The sequence below is a fragment of the Trachymyrmex cornetzi genome, unplaced genomic scaffold, assembly GCF_001594075.2.
Source record: "Trachymyrmex cornetzi isolate Tcor2-1 unplaced genomic scaffold, Tcor1.1 scaffold131, whole genome shotgun sequence".
Lineage (NCBI taxonomy): Eukaryota > Metazoa > Arthropoda > Insecta > Hymenoptera > Formicidae > Trachymyrmex > Trachymyrmex cornetzi.
The window spans coordinates 439,802-444,944 of record NW_017295884.1 but is presented as its reverse complement, the minus strand read 5'-3'; the positions used below and the strand labels follow the sequence as shown (position 1 = coordinate 444,944).

Here is a 5,143-nt window from a genome sequence, read left to right as displayed (position 1 = left end):
GGGGGCCCCCCCCCGCCGCTGCCGTCGTGGGCCGCCACCACCCCGCTCGCAAAAGTACTACAACGTCTTTTTTCTTTTGTCTTTTTATAACTTAGTTTTCGCAATATACTGTGTTCTTTTCTTTTTCTTTTACTAGGGCAAAGGATAGGTAGTAAAATAAAGTACATATACATATATAGTGATGCGAACGAATTTATTTTTATTCACATCTTATTACACCGATTTTTCTCTTATAATATTCTTTTGCGATCAGCAGCGGTTTCTGGAAAAAAGAGAATAAAAAACTTTTTGATCACCATTCGCTTTTTCAGCGGAGAATAATATGCATTACATTAGTCACCGTAAATGCAATACCTTATGGCTTATATTTTGATTGCGTTGATAATGAGGAACTCGTTGGTGACTTTAATGCTTTTTCGTTGGGACATTCCCAATATCTCGGGTTTTCCTTCGATTGGGGGACTTGGCGGACCTTGCTGTAAGGGACAGTACCCCTTGCGCTCGATCGATTTTCGACGTATATATTCTTTTACTCAATCCATGTCTTACCGCTAGTAATCGAAGTTTACGATTAAACGAAAAAAGCTTTGTACACTGTTTATGTACACTGTCAGATCGGTGACATGTCGTGACGCGCTAAGAGAAGAGCCGATATTTCGACTGCTAAACAAAAAAACATAACTCTTCTGCAGTAAATGTGGAATGCAGGATGTGCAGGTACCCACACAAAGGCGAATACTCCGAGTCGAACTTACTCCGAGTCGAACACACCCCTTTTTTTGTCAACGATTTCTCTTTTATTACTTGAACATGCGTTCTCTCTCGTCTAGATAATATTTACTTAAATTCTACGATCGACAATCTAAAAATTAAAAGCTACGCTTTGTGATCCCATATTTTATTTTACCAACTTCCCGTTGTTTGACGAGAAAACGCCCTCCAACTTGCTTTTACGCGTTTGGAAATATGATTTTCTCTACGTGGTTTGCCATAAATTTTATTGCCATGGATCTGACGATTCTGAGGATCTATGTTTTTGCTTATGAATCCAATATCGTTGGGAAGATTTCTAATGACACGTTTCTTGAATATTGTCATGCTCGCCGATCGGTGACGTTCGAGTTTTATGTTCATGCTTTGTCCTAATGACTTTTTTGTCGGACTTTTCACAAAACGGAGAAATAGTGGAGTCCACTGGACATAACGAAATATATATAGAGCATAAGTGTTCAACACCTCAGTTGGTGCCTTGAGAGATTGTCGAATCGGTCGCAATAAGAGCGGTGCGAAAAGTGTGGCTAACCATCGTGCGAACGTCGTGGATATAGTCGAAAATATTGGAAACGTGGATTCTGAATAGTTTGCGAATATTTGAGATGAAGTGTATTTTATAATAGAAATGGAAGTAGATTTTGAAGAGATACTGAATGAAGATTCATCCGACGAAGAATCCGTGTTATCCGACACCTGTTTTGTCAGTGACACGAGCGAATACGAAACGGATCTTGAAGAAAAATTTATACCAGCTGCAGAAATCCGTGCACTGAACGATCGCACCAAATACTGTATGATTCAGTCTTATTACACAACTGGCGGTCCTTTAACCGTATGTGCTGCATGCATGGTGCTTTTAGCTAACATTGACACCGTGGGAATGCATTTTATAAAGAAACATAGTATCAATTATATTGATGCGCTGAGCGGTCGGTTTTGTACGAACTGCAGAGTAGCATTGTACATTTGTATATCCATGCAACAGATGCCTACAGTGCACAAATTAAAAACTATTTTGAACAGTATTGTGAGCGAGACATAGGAAACCGTGACGTTGTAAATGATGTGCTGTACGTTCTCGGTAATCAGCGAAAGAGAGACATAAATGATGTGCGAATATCGCCGGTGCAGTTTCTACGCGACCGAGAGTTAGGTATACGCGGTGAGAAACATGGAAAAGTTATAACATCGTCCGTTTCTGTCTGGTTTTTACTCGCGCGACAGAGAGTGTATACGCGATTATGAGAAGAATGTAAGAACGATGACAATAAAATTATAAATGTCAATGTAATAAAGGACGATTAGTATTGGGCGAAGAAAATCGCAGATAAGATCCGGCGTTGGTGCACGTGCATTAAGATTCCGGCGGGTAGTGACAAATGTGTCGAACTGTTGATTATTGACAATATGTGGCAGGGGCTTCGTGGTCATGTACCAAATTTGTTTTTCGATTTATGCAACGATCGATGCTTTGAGTGTGAACAGTGCATTTTCGCACACAAACATAATCGAACAGTGATAGAACGTTATTACGTTTTAGATACGAGGCGGTACTGCAACGTATGTAAACGACTCATGTGCAAGTGCTCCGTGGAAGAGGGTGACGCGATCTAAAGACTTTGATTTTAAAAAACATGGAATTCGATGAACTAGTGGAACGCGAACTGTTGGAGCAGTGCGGTCAGGTCGCTACTCTGGTTGAGTGTTTCGCGTGGTTGCAACGATGCGACGAGTGCATCGAGCGGCTCGAAGAACTTTGTCGTGCCAAGCGTCCGCGCCTTCCCGTTGGACATAGACAATCCGTGGTGGCGAGGATCGCGCGACTCGCGGGTGCAAAATCGCAATTGGAGCGACGGTTCGTGCACGTTGGTGGTGGGCACGCGAGTGACGAGTACGCGAGTGGGAACGAAAGATCTCTCGTCTGGCGTAAGATTGATGCCGCGTTTGAAAGCCGTATATTAAGGGCGCTGTGTTAAATTCTAATTACATCGAGCCGCGGCGGTTTTTAGAAGACGCGAGAGAAATAGTGCTCGAGCAAGTTCGAGACACTGTAGAAAGACACGGTAGTGCAAAAGTGAATACCGCTTTCAACGGTGAATTTGCAACGAATGACAAATGTGCCATTAAAAGTATAAACACTAAGAACATTGAAATATATCGATGCACCGATATACGCGAGTGGTACGAGCACGTCATCGAGCCTACGTTGATATCGCTCGAAGAGTTCCAGGAACGCGACAGTGGGTGGACGCTGTCGCGAATCCTCAATTTGACTATCAACGTGAATAAACTAAATCCCATGCGCGCGGGATGTCATGTCGAAGTGCCGCGGGAAATAGCGACGAAACGAGCGGTGATCAGTGTGCGTACGACGGACAATGCGTGCTTCGCGTGGTCGGTGGTCGCCGCTCTACATCCGGCTGAAGAACATGTGTATCGGGAATCATCGTATCCACATTACACTGCAGTGTTAAATCTTGCGGGCATCGAGTTTCCAATGATATTGAAAGACATTCAAAAATTCGAACAATTGAACGCGGTATCGATCAATGTATATAGTAATGAGAATAAACAGGTCCTTCCTGTATGGCTTACCAGCGACAAGAAGGAGAAACACATCAACGTTCTGTATTTGCAAGATCCACGCAACGATGGTGTAGGCCACTTTGCGTGGATTAAGAACCTGTCGCGCCTCGTGAGTTCGCAACTCTCGAAAAAGGAGCACAAGGAATTTTTCTGCGATCGGTAAGTATGCGTAAAAAAAAAAAAAAAATTATAATTGTCCTTTAAATTAATAAATGATAATAATGATTTTTATGCGTTTTTTCCAGATGTTTGCACTACTTCAGTACGAGCGAAAAATTGAAGTTACACGCAATTGACTGCAGATAAATTATTGTTTGTGCCATCAGACTGCCGAGCGAGGACGACAAATGGCTCGAATTCAACAACCACTGCAATAAGGAGCGCATTCCATTCGTCGTCTACCCCGACCTGGAGTGCGTTCTGCAGAAAACGGAGCCCGACAAGGAAGATGCGTCGTACCCATATCAGCGCCACAAGGTATGCAGTGTGGGCTACTACGTGCGTTGCTCGTACGACAACTCGTTGCCATCATATCACTTCCGTCGCGACGAAAACTCTATAGCATGGTTCGCGCGTCAACTCCAAGACTTGGCGCATCGCGTAAAAGATATTATATCCGCCAACGTGCCCATGGAAGTGCTGTCTAAACAGCAATTGGAGACATACCGTAGCGCGACGCGTTGTCACATCTGCGGGAAACTGTTCGCGCCAGACGATACGCGAGTCCGCGATCATTGTCATTTAACCGGTAAATTCCGCGGTCCAGCACATTTAAATTGTAATCTCAATTATAAAAATTCGTTTAATATTCCAGTTGTATTTCACAACTTGTCGGGCTACGATGCACACTTTATAATTAAAGAAATCGCTACAGCATATGAGGGACAAGTAGATGTTCTACCGATAACAAAGGAAAAATACATATCATTCACTAAATATGTTGATAGCACCAAAGATAAAAATACAAATCATTTTCGGAAAAATTGCGTAAAATTAAGGTTTATTGATTCATTTAAATTTCTAAGTGCAAGCCTCGATAAATTGGCGTCGTATCTCGACAAAGATAAATTAAAAATTGTACGTTCCGAATTTTCAACTTTGTCAGACGAAAAGCTTGAATTACTTACTCGTAAATGTGTCTTTCCTTACAAGTACGTTGACTGCATTGAAAAATTACAGGACATGCGCTTACCACCGCGCGAATCATTTTACGGTTCATTGACGGGCGATACAGTATCCGAGAGCGATTACGCTCACGCCGTGAACGTATGGCAGCGATTCTCCATTCGAACGCTCGGAGAGTACAGTGATCTGTACTTGAAAACCGATGTCTTGTTATTAGCTGACATTTTCGAAAATTTCCGCGAAAGTTGCGTCGCGAGTTACGGTCTCGATCCCGCGCATTATTATACACTACCAGGTTTCACGTGGGATGCCATGCTGAAACATACGCGCGTAAGATTTGAATTGCTCACCGACATTGATATGGTCATGTTCATCGAGCGCGGTATACGCGGTGGCCTTAGTCAATGTTCCGACAGATATGCGCAGGCTAATAACAAGTACATGCGTTCATACGACCCGTCGGAACCGTCGGCGTACTTAATGTACTACGATGTTAACAACTTGTACGGTTGGGCGATGTGTCAATCATTGCCATACGCCGAATTTCAATGGGTCAAAGACGTTGCGAACTTTGACGTGAGCGCGATCGCTCTGGATTCGCCTATCGGTTATATTCTCGAGGTCGATCTCGAGTATCCACAACATCTCCATGACGTTC

At 43.1% G+C, this 5,143-nt stretch overlaps 1 pseudogene; it reads left to right on the top strand.

Moving 5' to 3' along the window:
• Positions 1-3,073: 3,073 nt before the first annotated feature.
• Positions 3,074-5,143, top strand: part of LOC108770717 (uncharacterized) — a 2,824-nt pseudogene continuing 754 nt past the window's right edge.